Source organism: Oncorhynchus mykiss, chromosome 10 (genome assembly GCF_057628025.1).
Source record: "Oncorhynchus mykiss isolate SJ-2025 chromosome 10, ASM5762802v1, whole genome shotgun sequence".
In the NCBI taxonomy this organism is placed as follows: domain Eukaryota; kingdom Metazoa; phylum Chordata; class Actinopteri; order Salmoniformes; family Salmonidae; genus Oncorhynchus; species Oncorhynchus mykiss.
In genome coordinates, this window is record NC_143031.1 from 61,973,264 (window position 1) to 61,987,462 (window position 14,199).

The 14,199-nt window shown below is 40.7% G+C and overlaps 1 protein-coding gene across 44 annotated transcripts in view; it reads left to right on the forward strand.

The window, feature by feature from the left end:
- Window positions 1-14,199, forward strand: part of sorbs2a (sorbin and SH3 domain containing 2a) — a 133,602-nt gene that overhangs the window by 21,199 nt on the left and 98,204 nt on the right. For 26 of the 44 annotated variants that reach the window (XM_090187373.1, XM_090187364.1, XM_090187323.1 and 23 more), the window contains exon 1: window positions 6,552-7,202. The gene's annotated coding sequence lies outside the window, so the exon portion shown is untranslated. Of the gene's footprint in view, window positions 1-126; window positions 489-2,545; window positions 2,583-4,096; window positions 4,270-4,399; window positions 4,562-6,523; window positions 7,203-14,199 lie in introns of those variants that run through there. The other 18 variants (XM_036933535.2, XM_090187360.1, XM_090187335.1 and 15 more) reach the window with 3 other exon arrangements.

The following is a 14,199-nucleotide window of genomic DNA, read 5'->3' on the forward strand; positions in this document are numbered from 1 at the left end:
AATGACAAAAATACATAAGTACAAAAAATACAAATGTTTCTGTGAATTGTTTGTTTGTTCTCTTGTGCTGATATGGAGTGCAGCTCATAGCCTAAAAGTTGTTTTTCTTTGTATTATTTTTTAAAGAAAACGAAGAATGGATAGGATTTGTAACAATGGGATAGGACACTTGTCCTTCTCCAAGCATCAGTGACCTCCAGGAACAGTGGCCTTTCCGTGGCCTTTCCTTTTCACCAAGTTATGGCTCTGCAACCACTTCAATACTCATGATTGACAGTCACCTGACTCAATCTCTCCTGAACAAGGGTAAGAGAATTGTCAACTTTTCGAAAAGCCAAAAGACCAAGTTGAGAGAGTTCCAGTGCCTCTGCTGAATGAAATCGGCAGGTTACATGAAAGGCAATGACGGTCCAACAGCCACTGCTGCCATTCTTCTGTTGATGACCCACTTCAAAGAGAAGGACACATCTCTGTTCCTCTTGGCAGATGTAAGGAATAGTGTTTTTATACTTATAAAGTTTATATGATTAATGGTGTTTATACTGTACTATTACGCATGATTTGAATATTTTTTATATAGGTACAGTTGAAGTCGGAAGTTTACATGCACTTAGGTAGGAGTCAATTAAACTTTTTTTTTTCAACCACTCCACACATTTCTTGTTAACAAACTATAGTTTTGGAAAGTTGATTAGGACATCTACTTTGTGCATGACACAAGTCATTTTTCCAACAATTGTTTACAGGCAGATTATTTCACCTATAATTCACTGTATCACAATTCCAGTGGGTCAGAGGTTTACATACACTAAGTTGACTATGCCTTTAAACAACTTCAAAATTCCAGAAAATGATGTCATGGCTTTAGAAGCTTCTGATAGGCTGATTGACATCATTTGAGTCAATTGGATGTGTACCTGTGGATGTATTTCAAGGCCTACGTTCAAACTCAGTGCCTCTTTTCTGGACATAATGGGAAAATCAAAACAAATCAGCAAAGACCTCAGCAATAACATCGTAGACCTCCACAAGTCTGGTTCATCCTTGGGAGCAATTTCCAAACGCCTGAAGGTACCACGTTCATCTGTACAAGCAATAGTACGCAAGAATAAACACCATGGAACCGCGCAGCCGTCATACCGCTCAGGAAGGAGACGCGTTCTGTCTCCTAGAGATGAACGTACTTTCGTGCGAAAAGTGCAATCTATCCCAGAACAACAGCAAAGGACCTTGTGAAGATGCTGGATGAAACCGGTACAAAAGTATCTATATCCACAGTAAAACGAGTCCTATATTGACATAATCTGAAAGAGCACTCAGCAAGGAAGAAGCCACTGCTCCAAAACCGCCATAAAAAAGCCAGACTACGGTTTGCAACTGCACATGGGGACAAAGATCGTACTTTTTGGAGAAATGTCCTCAGGTCTGATGAAACAAAAATATAACTGTTTGGCCATAATGACCATCGTTATGTTTGGAGGGAAAAGGGGTAGGCTTGCAAGCCGAAGAACATCCCAACTGTGAAACACGGGGGTGGCAGTATCATGTTGTGGGGGTGCTTTGCTGCAGGAGGGACTGGGGCACTTCACAAAATTCATGGCATCATTAGGAAAGAAAATTATGTGGATATATTGAAGCAACATCTCAAGACATCAGTCTTAAAGCTTGGTCGCAAATGGGTCTTCCAAATGGACAATGATGCCAAGCATACTTCCAAAGTTGTGGCAAAATGGCTTAAGGACAACAAAGTCAAGGTATTGGAGTGGCCATCACAAAGCCCTGACCTCAATCCTATAGAAAATGTGTGCACAGAACTGAAAAAGCATGTGCGAGCAAGGAGGCCTACAAACCTGACTCAGTCACAACAGCTCTGTCAGGAGGAATGGGCCAAAATTCACCCAACTTATTTTGGGAAGCTTGTGGAAGGCTACCAGTAACATTTGACCCAAGTTAAACAATTTAAAGGCAATGCTACCAAATATTAATTGAGTGTATGTCAACTTCTGACCCACTGAGAATGTGATGAAAGAAATAAAAGCTGAAATAAATAATTCTCTTAACTATTATTCTGACATTTCATATTCTTAAAATAAAGTGGTGATCCTAACTGACCTAAGACAGGGAATGTTTTACCTGGAGTGTTAAGTGTCAGGAATTGTGAAAAACTGAGTTTAAATGTATTTGGCTAAGGTGTATGTAAACTTCCGACTTCAACTGTGTATAGTATTATGGTACCTATCTAGAGATTAGAGGTTGACCGATTAATCTGAATGGCCGATTAATCAGGGCCGATTTCAAGTTTTCATAACAATCGGAAATCAGTATTTTTGGGCGCCAATTTTTTTATTATATCTTTATTTAACTAGGCATGCCAGTTAAGAAAACATTCTTATTTTCACTGACAGCCTAGGAACGATGGGTTAACTGCCTTGTTCAGGGGCAGAACGACAGATTTTCACCTTGTCAGCTCGGGGGATTCAATCTTGCAACCTTACAGTTAACTTGTCCAACGCTCTAACCACCTGCCTCTCATTGCACGCCACAGGGAGCCTGCCTGTTAAGCGAATGCAGTAGAAGCCAAGGTAAGTTGCTAGCTAGCATTAAACTTATCTTATAAAAAACAATCAATCAATCATAATCACTACTTATTCTCGAGCCACACATGGTTAATGATATTACTCGTGTATCTAGCGTGTCCTGCATTGCATATAATCAATGCAACGCTGGGGGATGATTTAACAAAAGCGCATTTGCGAAAAAAGCACATTCGTTGGACGACTGTACCTAACCATAAACAACAATGCCTTTCTTAAAATCAATACACAGAAGTATATATTTTTAAACCTGCATATTTAGCTAAAAGAAATCCAGGTTGCAGGCAATATTAATCAGGTGAAATGGTGTAATTTCTCTTGCGTTCATTGCACGCAGAGTCAGGGTAAATGCAACAGTTTGGGCAGCCTGGCAAATTGCGAACTAATTTGCCAGAATTTAATGTAATTATGACATGACATTGAAGGTTGTGCAATGTAACAAGAATATTTAGACTTAGGGATGCCACCCGTTAGATAAAATACCGAACGGTTCCGCATTTCACTGAAAGAATAAACGTTTTGTTTTCGAAATTATAGTTTCCTGATTCGACCATATTAATGACCAAAGGCTCGTATTTCTGTGTGTTATTATGTTATAATTAAGTCTATGATTTGATAGAGCAGTCTGACTGAGCGATGGTAGGCAGCAGCAGGCTCGTAAGCATTCATTCAAACAGCACTTTCGTGCGTTTTGCCAGCAGCTCTTCTTTGCATGCACAGCGCTGTTTATGACTTCAGGCCTATCAGCCTAATGGCTGGTGTAACCGACGTGAAATGGCTAGCTAGTTAGCTGGGTGTGCGCTAATAACGTTTCAAACGTCACTCGCTTGGAGTAGTTATTCCCCTTGCTCTGCAAGGGCCGCGTCATTTATGGAGTGATGGGTTACGCTGCTTCGAGTGTGGCTGTCGATGTGTTCCTGGTTCGAGCCCAGGTAGGGGCGAGGAGAGGGACGGAAGCTATACTGTTACACTGGCAATACTATAGTGCCTATAAGAACATCCAATAGTCAAAGGTATATGAAATACAAATGGTACAGAGAGAAATAGTCCTATAAATACTATATTAACTACAACCTTAAACCTCTTACCTTGGAATATTGAAGTCTCGTGTAAAGGAACCATCAACTTTCATATGTTCTCATGTTCTGAGCAAGGAACTCAAACGTTAGCTTTTTTACATGGCACATATTGCACTTTTACTTTCTTCTCCGACACGTTGTTTTTGCATTATTTAAACCAAATTGAACATATTTAATTATTTATTTGAGGCTAAATTTATTTTTATTGATGTATTATATTAAGTTAAAATATGTGTTCATTCAGTATTGTTGTAATTGTCATTATTACAAATAAAAATAAAAAAATTGGCCGATTAATGTATCGGCTTTTTTGGTCCTCCAATAATTGGTATCAGTATCAACGTTGAAAAATTATAATCGGTCGACCTCTACTAGAGATGTCTAGTAAGTATACACTAACACCCTTACTTCTGTGTATTTCAGGAAATACTCTATTGGTTTCCTCAATGGATTGTGTCGATCGAGGGGAGCGTGGTCTGTGTTTTGGACAGTGAGTCCAACTTTGCTGCTGCCCTCTCTGTGCTCTTCAGCACTTTCTATGGTTTTAACATAGAATACCAGGAGTCAGCCTCTGCAACATTGGAGCTGATACAGAGGTAAGCATTGAACATTCATTGATCCAACACTTACATTTAGCATTTCTTAGTTACATTGCAATGATATTTATTTTTGTTATTTTTTTCAATGCCTCAACTGATCTAATTTATTCTATATTTGGTTGTACAGGTTCCTGGTTCGAATAAACCCTGAAGGAACCAAATGCACAGTGAAAGCATTAGTGATCCGCAAGACCGGAAAGGTCGCTCAGAGGAAGCCGTTGCCAATTGAGCCACGTGTTACACGCTTTCTCGCAGAACTGACGGAGTTTGAGTGGAAAAACTCCAACATGTAAGTGCACAAACACACACACACCTGAGGAACACAAACTTTATTTGTCAGTTGTAATAGCCTTTTTACCTAGTGAGTAGTGATAGTAGTAGTAGTAGTAGTAGTAGTAGTATTATTGATAGTAGTATTAATAGTGGTAGTATTGATAATAGTAGTAGTATACTCTGGCTCCAGTCTAGCCCTGCTCGCTCCGCTCTATCCATCCTTCTCTCTCAGCCTCTTTCTTTCTCGATCTCTTTTTCTCATTTCTCTCTCAAAGACAGGCAGGCAAGCAGTTCTTGTTATAGTTTTTTGTAAAGATTTCTCCCTGTTCAACTGTTGTTTTCCTATTTTTCATTGATCTGTTTAGATTTTATTTTTTTCTTACATAATCCTGCATTTTCAAGAATGACCTTTTCTGATGTCTTGGTTTGTGTATGGTGAAGTACATTATTTGCTAGTATTTGTCAATGTTCTTATCTCTATCTCTCTCTCCCCTACTATCTGGAGTTGTAATGTTGCTCTTTTCAAATGTTGTTCTTTGTGGTTTAAGTGCAATTCATGTGATGAAATTGGATAAATATATATTTGTACACGTATTGTTTTTCTTACAATATTACATTTCAGCGAGCTGTCTTCTAAAGACAACCTGCAACGCTGCTTAGTACTGTAAAATAATTGTATATTACTGTATGTATTTTCCTGTAAATGTACAGCATTATACTGGCACCACAGTTGCCAGTTTAATACTGTCATTTTGCTTTACAGCAGTGATGCTGTAATATAGTTTATAGCATGATTTTCCTTATTGTAAAAATATATTACAGCATCCTTGCTGTAAATTTACAGCAGGGATGCTGTAATATTTTTTTATATTATGGAAAATACTGTAAACTATTACAGAATCACTGCTGTAAAGCAAAATTACCGTATTAAACTGGCAACTGTGGTGCCAGTATAATGCTGTAAATTTACAGGGAAAAGTTTTACAGTGTAGAAGAAACTTAGAGAGGAACCATGTTCTGGGAGGTGGCCAGTCCTTTTCTGGCTGTGCTGGGTGGAGATTATAAGAGTACATGGCCATTAAGGCCAGATCGTTCTTCAAATGTTCATAGATGACCACCAGTGTCAAATAATAATCACTGTGGAGTTGAGGTCATCTCTATCACTTGAATGGCCCAGAGTGATGTATCGAAGGCTGGCAGAGTATAGCGACGGATAAAGTTGTCATCTTACCTTCTTGAGCTGGTTGGGAAGCCTGGGTTTCGATAGCTATTTGGTCACAGACACTCGTATCCCCCCAAAGAATTCTGAAATGTACAATTTCACTTTGGGCATAATTTGTGTGAAGTGTTTCACAATGTTTCACAGGGAGTATCGTATCTAATTTAATTCAGAGCATATAGCTTTCAAAGACATTTGGACCGTGACCAAGGTTATGGTAGTGAGTATGAAGCTTCCACTGTGTGTATGCAGCATGTGTCAATCCTGCTCTCAAAGCAATGTGCTTTCCCCTGCCATGACCAGGAACCACAGAGGACATCTATATGGGTCATGGGCAACCCCCTTACACTTCATCTGAATAATTCAGTGGTGTGTGTGTGTGTGTGTTAGACTATATCATGCTTTCAATACTCACTGTGTGTACAACATGTAATATTGTTGGTATACTTTGATGGCTATGGTGATACGATATGGGTGTGTGTTTGCAATGCCTGATAAAATGAAAATCTTGATAGCGCACCTGCAGAAGATAAGTTATATATTTGCCTAACAATGGATCATACACTGCAGGCTTATTGTGCATCCTAACTAGTAGTGCAGAGAAACAGGCCATATAGGCTACAGGGTCCAAGATAGGCCACTGCATTGTAAGCACATGTGAAGGACTTTTGCAAACTATATGCAGAGGTAAGGGAATGACATTTTGCCCTGTTATATGTGACCTGCACATCTCTCATCTCCATCCCATCCTCTCAGAAGAGCACATAATTGAACCTGGGTCGTTGCCATGACTACGGGAGGGACCATTGAACTGCACCATAGGCTACTGCACTAGGCCATTTTACACGTGGAGGAGAACACAGCATCATCCTCGCATACAACCGCCCTTTCCCTGGGAAACAAGGAGGCAGGCTCGAGCCATTGGATGATATCTGATAAACGCGAACTGTTCCTGGGCTGTCAGATTGGCGGCACCTAGCCGCGTCGCTACGCGCACCGATCATGCGGGAACAATGTGAGCTCTCGTCTCCTCCTCTTCAGCTAGCCCCTCTTCAGAGGTGTTGTCGTGGTGAGACGGCGTTTTGTCAGGAGTAAAGGGACAGTTTTACTGCAACGCTATCTCCATAGCTCCGAATGAGAGCAAGTGACCCGGAAGAAAGGTTGTTGCCTTGCTTTTGCCTGCCCGTGCACGGTGTAGTAGCAACGTCCATGCGCCGTTTGCTAATTTGAAATTGGACCGAGCTAATTGAGGACTTCGAGGCAGGTGTGCGGTGTCATTCGTAATTCTGCTGGCCAAAAGCGTATACGCGGCCCATTTTCCCTTCTCTCAGATGTGTATGGACTTTAATACCGGCCAAGCAGGCTCCTGTCGACGAGGTTGATACCGTATTTTGTTGCAGAGCGAATTTCTTTCAGATGTCTCCGCGTTCGCTTTGAGGTAAGCAATGTCGCAACAGCCACTGCAAGCTACCGCTACTGCAATTAACGCACATCTGATATTGTAGCTAGGTTATATACATCGTTTCATATCATAGACAAAACATTATCCAATATCCTGAGAAAAGTCTACAATGTTGCCAATGTTCAAATTAAGGCAACATTAATTGAACATCGTGTTTTGCGGTTTGTTTATTTGGGAATGCATTCACGAAAACAACAGTGCTGATGCTTAGCCTAAATGTCCTCTGCCATAGCGGAATAGTTGTTGTTACGTATCCCAATACATTTTCTATATTGTAGCATATTAAAAAACATAATTTGAACAACAAATTGGAGCTTTTATTATGGCGAGTTTCTCCTTGTTTCTCCTTGTCAACTTCTCGATAACACGACTCGACTTCAATTCGATCGAAGTGGGTTTGACCACATTCCAATGGACCGGTGTTGCCAGTTCTTGGCAATGAATAAGAAGGTTTACGGTAACCCGGTCTAGCGTGACCTTCTTGAACAAGAAAGGATGCTCTCGAGTTGATGCGCCAATATTTTTCCACGTTAATTAACATAACAATTAGACAAGGACCATCATTAAACTGTCATTAGTGGAGACGGGCCCAGGGGGTTGTGAGTAGAAAAGTGGATTTCTTGTTGAATACAATAATTACATTGTTGCACTGTTCTTGCTTGTGTGTTTCCCAAACTCGGTCCCGGTGCCCCCGCTGGCAGCCTGGTCTCATAGATTAGACGTAACGTAGTAAATGTAAATCCGGCACACTCAAATTAGTGTAATATGTTACGTTTGTTATGGTTACATAAAACAGATGGTTACTTAATATTAAATTAAGGCAAAATTGAAAGTATGTTGGATGGGTGAGCGCATAACTTAACCCTAGCCTAGCTAATGTTAGCCAGCTAGCTAACGTTAGCCACCTAGCTAGAGTTCTGAAGATATCATATGTTTGCAAATTCGTAACATATATAATACAAATTGTATTTCGTAACATAATGGGGTGGGGGATGGACATCCACAAATTAATACATATAATACTTTTTGTATGGTATCATACTAATTGAAAGGTCTTAGATTTGCATACAGAATATTACAAAATGCTCTGAGACCATGTTGCCCCTGGGTGTAAATGTTTATATTTTTGCCCTACACTCTAAAAAGAAAAGGTTCCTGGAGTATCCTTTAGGGGTTCTTCAAATTAAAACTGTGGGTGAACCCCTTTTAATGGTTCCTTGAATAACCTTTTTGGGTAATTTTTTTAACTACCCCTTAATAATAATACTACGCATAACAATAACATTTGAGTTCTCAGTGTTTATTGTGTTTTTTAGTGTCAAAGCAGAATTTAAAAATCCAAATATGAGAAACTCCCACAGAGCCCCAAATATATTGGGTATATCCTCTAGTGTGTTAGTTTCCCCCAAGAACCCCCACCAACTAAGGAGGTCCCTCAATGAATCCCACCTCCCATGGAAGAACCTTTTGGGGGCAATTTTCAGTGCCAAGAACCCTAAGGTTCTTCAAAGAACTTTAAAGCTATTAGAATAACCCCTGTTGAACCCCAAGTTGCCAAAGCTTGATGATGAGTTGGTTATTTGAATCGGTGGTGTTAGTGCTAATGCAAAAACCAATCCATGCACCCAGGGTGCTGGTGTGCCCAGGCCTGAGTTTGGGAAACCCTGGACTAGGTGATCATTAGCCAAGCCAGCAATCAACACCATCCATGTTTACTTTGTAAGTTGTGTAGGAGATGTTGAGTGAAATGATTATAGCCTACTTGGAAAACCGGACATTGAGTAAATTACATTGTTTTCTCCAGTTTTCATACTTACCAAATAATGCCCTCTTCTTCCTTTGTATATTTTAAAATGAATACAGTGATACAATTGATTTTAATTTGTTATCACCCATTCACTTTCACTGAAGAAAATCCCTTTCTTTGGATTCAAATGCTCATTAACCTCCCTTCACTCACTGGGCTCTAGCAGAATAGACTCGCGTCATTACACCATCCCCACTGCATGGGCATAAAAGGCTTAGTGCACATTAAGAAGATTACCCTGGCCAATTGTTGCAGCATTACTGGGGTTTCACTTCCTTCACTCACTGCTATGCCCTTCAACAATGGCAATTAGTCTTAACATTTGCCATAGTAGGCAATTATTGATTAGTCTTAAAATGATAATAATTATCAGCCTGAAGGTGGTCGTATGATGTCAGTTTATGCAAAACATAACCATCACAATTAAGTCGCACACTCCATGTATAAACTCCCAGCAATTTAATGGGTATTTACCAACGTTTCAGCATCACTGTGCCTTCCTCAGGGTGTTTTGCATCACATTAGTTGATCAATTGTATTTGTTATATGCAGTAGCACAAAATAAATGACTTGTTTTACATTATCATTTTTTATTTTGAAGAAAGTTGATGGCATTTCATGGCCTATTCAATTGGTGAAATGAATTCTGTCACATAGAACAGCTGAACTGTCATGTAGGCTATTTAAGTCAGACACGATACGGTGGCTGTGAAAAAGACTACCGTGTCTGACATACAGTAGCTCAGTGAGCTCACTCATGCCCAGCGATCTGACAGGAAATGTTCAAGACTGTAACTCGGTCCCACCCACAAATAAAGGGATGACATAATGAGAAAAAGTGAAAGGCCGGTGGTGACTTCCTGTTGTCAGTCTAGTCATTTAGACACACACATGCACGTACAAACACACACACTCATTTTAATGCCTTCCCTTCTTCCTGTTCAGTTCCGATGTGTTTTGTTTTGAATGAATACTGTGTAATGCTATCACTATGGGAACCGCATACCGTGGTACCTGCGAGCGAGTCTGGGGTGTGTGTTTGCAGAAGTGTCAGTGTGTGGGTTTGTGTGTAATTCTGGAAGTAGGTGTGTGTATTTGGAAACTACTTTGTAACGTGTGTTTGTGTGTAAACAAGAGAGAAATCCAACCTAGTCCAATGAAACTCATAATGGGAATCAACAGTTGGCAACTTGGCGTTTGAATGGATGTCAATAAGACGAGCTAGCCAATAAACAGTCCGGAGGGACGGCTTAAATATAACCATACATTAATGAGACAATCATCGCATTTTCACTTGATTGATTTCCCAGGGAGGGATGGCGTTAGTGTCCTGCCTCTACTGCTATGTGGCTGCACCTGCTACCTGCCAGTTAGAGTTACTGAGGAGAGTGGTGCAGGATCTAGGCGGGCCATCTGGGATTTGGAGAATGCGATACGGTTTCTCCCGAAAGTACAGAACAGGGGTCGCACATTCTCTCTCTCCCTCTTTCACTTGCTCTCTCTTTTATTACCTCTTCTCTCCAACTCTCTTCCTTTCTATGTCCCTTTCTTGCCCATTCACCCTTCCTTTGTGTGTCCCTCTCTCTCTCTCTTTCTCTCTCTCCTGCTTTAGAAGAAGAGCTGATGTCATGGCTCAAGTGGTCTGTCTTTGAAAAGCTTGCCTGACCTGTTTCTCAGAACCCTTTTGATTAAAGTGCTGTGGAGGATATTTGCTGGTCTCCAATACAGCAACTCAATTACCTTTTATTCAGACATACTGTAGTTTTCCCATGACAGTTTTCCACAGAAACGTTCATCTTAGTAGCCCTTCCAACTATCTACTGTGTTTGCCATCAGTTTAAATGGACATTTTAGTCATTTAGCAGACACTCTTATTTTACGGAGATTTAGTCAGTGAATTTAACTGAAGTAAGTTAAACGACTGCATATCACGGTAATTGTTAATTGTTCGAAATGATGAAGTGAAGCTGAAGGTTGCATGCCGTGGACTTTAGGGCTTCCCTCATAGTAAGCGGCTCAGTTGCCCTTAGCCTGATTTAGCTATAGTGGGATTACAGTCACAAAAGGCTAGATCTTGTCTGGTTTTTAAATAGTCATATTGTTCTTAATTCATAGTGTTCTTAGTTTAAATTTGTGTTGCTGTTCTTTTCCATTAGTGTTTTGTGTGGACCCCAGGAAGAATGGCTGCCGTTTCTTATAAGAATCATAACGGATTGCGTTAGGAGATGGGAGGCTAGGATTTGAGAAAGGTGAATTGAGGTGGCGTGACAGAGGAAGCAGGGATCTGTCGAATCAGCTTTTATTTTTTTTAACCCCCCCCCCCCCCCCCCCCTTTTCTCCCCAATTTTGAGGTATCCAATTGTCTCATCGCTGCGACTCTCGTACGGATTCGGGAGAGACCAAGTTCGAGAGCCGTGCGTCCTCTGAAACACAACCCAACCAAGCCGCACTGCTTCTTGACACAATGCCAACTTAACCCGGAAGCGAGACACACCAATGTGTCAGAGGACCATGTCAGCGTGCACTGCGCCCGGCTCGCCACAGGAGTCGCTAGTGTGCGATGAGACAAGGACATCCCTGCTGGCCAAACCCTCCCCTAACCCGGACGACGCTGTGCCAATTGTGCGCCCACCCCATGGGTCTCCCGGTCGGCTGCTACAGAGCCTGGACTTGAACACAGAATCTATAGTGGAACAGCTAGTACTGCAATGCAGTGCCTTAGACCACTGCGGCACTCCGGAGGCCACGTTAATTTAAAAGTTTAACAAACAATATGCACCAGGACTAGAGGTCGACCGATTATGATTGTTCAACACCAATACCGATTATTGGAGGACCAAAAAAAGCCGATACCAATTAATCTGCCGATTTAAAAAAAAAAAAAAAAAAAAAAAAAAAAAAAAAAATATATATATATATATATATATATATATTTTTAATATTGACAATTACAGCAATACTGAATGAACACTTTTATTTTAACTCAATATAATACATCACTAAAATCAATTTAGTCTCAAATAAATAATGAAACATGTTCAATTTGATTTAAATAATGCATAAACAAAGTGTTGGAGAAGAAAGCAAAAGTGCAATATTTGCCATGCAAAAAAGCTAACGTTTCAGTTCCTTGCTCAGAACATGAGAACATATGAAAGCTGGTGGTTCTTAAGATGAGTCTTCAATATTCCCAGGTAAGAAGTTTTAGGTTGCACTATAGTATTGCCAGCCTAATCTCGGGAGTTGATAGGCTTGAAGTCATAAACAGCGCAATGCTTGAAGCACAGCGAAGAGCTGCTGGCAAATGCAGGAAAGTGCTGTTTGAATGAATGCTTACGAGCCTGCTGCTGCCTACCACGGCTCAGTCAGACTGCTCTATCAAATCATAGACTTAATTATAATATAAGTACACACGGAAATACCAGCCTTAGGTCATTAATATGGTCAAATCCAGAAACTATCATTTCGAAAGAATAAACGTTTATTCTTTCAGTGAAATACGGAACCGTTCCGTATTTTATCTAACCCTAAGTCTAAATATTGCTGTTACATTGCACAACCTTCAATGTTATGTCATAATCATGTACAATTCTGGCGAATTAATTACGGTCTTTGTTAGGAAGAAATTGTCTTCACACAGTTCGCAACGAGCCAGGCAGCCCAAACTGCTGCATATACCCCGACTCTGCTTGCACAGAACGTACGAGAAGTGACACAATTCATGTTAGCAGGCAATATTAACTAAATTGCAGGTTTAAAAATATATACTTGTGTGTTGATTTTAAGAAAGGCATTGATGTTTATGGTTAGGTACACATTTGTGCAACGACAGTGCTTTTTTCACAAATGCGCTCGTTAAATTCAATGATAAATTAACAGGCACCGCATCGATTATATGTAACGCAGGACAAGCTAGATAACTACACATAGTTGATGATATTACTAGTTTAACTATTGATTATGTTAAGATTGATTGTTTTTTAGCAGCATCATGCAGTGGGGATGTTTTTCAGCAGGAGGGACTGGGAGACTAGTCAGGATCAAGGGATAGATGAACGAAACAAAGTACAGAGGGATCCTTGATGAAAACCTGCTCCAGAGCACTCAGGATCTCAGACTGGGGCGAAGGTTCACCTTCCAACAGGACAATGACCCTAAGCACACAGCCAAGACAATGCGGGAGTGGCTTTGGGACAAGTCTCTGAATGTCCTTGAGTGGTCCAGCCAGAGCACCATCACACCACCACCTCCATGCTTCACTGTGGGAACCACACATGCGGAGATCATCCGTTCACCGACTCTTTGTCTCACAAAGACAACGCAGTTGGAACCAAAAATCTCAAATTTGGACTCATCAGACCAAAGGACAGATTTCCACAGGTCTAATGTCCATTTCTTGTGTTTCTTGGCCTAAGCAAGTCTCTTCTTCTGTGTAGAATTCTGAAGAGGGTGGCAAGCAGAGATGGGTGGAATGGGAGTGAAGTTGCTTTGCGGGAGATTGAATGATGGTCAAAGATAAATCAAAATAAAACATAACAAAAAGTGAGTTTGAATGACACTGAAGGGCAGTGCTTTTACAGCTAATGCTGGCTGATGTGCAGGTGTTTATACACATGCATATACACACACTCTCATTCAAATACACACATACACATGTAATAGTGCCAGATGTGCACTCAAAATATACAGTTGATTTTGCTGTTATGATTTTAGCTGTCCTTGATGTCCTTTTTTTTTTCTTTGGTTTGCTGTTTTCTTTTGTCTTTTCTCTCTTTAGTTCATTTTCTTGGTTGTTGGTGCTTTGGGGGGGTGGGGTTCTTTGGGGTGGGGAATGGAATTAATTGTATTACATCTTTTCATGGGGGGGGGGACTGTGGGAGGGGTCTCAGATGGTTGAGTGACAGCTATTGGGGAACTGTGGGGGGATCTTGGAAGGTTAGGGTTCACGTCTTTTGGCCTGGTGGGAGATCTGTCAATGTGCCCTTGGTTAGGGCGTTGACCCTGGATGCTTCTGTGTGTCGCTCTAAATGGGAGTCTGTTGGATGATTGATGTGATGTAGTTGTTGAGCGGCTTCACTGCAAGTATATTATATGTTTTGGAAATTCAATAAAATCTTCTTATTGGTGTCCTTTTAGTAGTGGTTTCTTTGAAGCAATTCAACCATG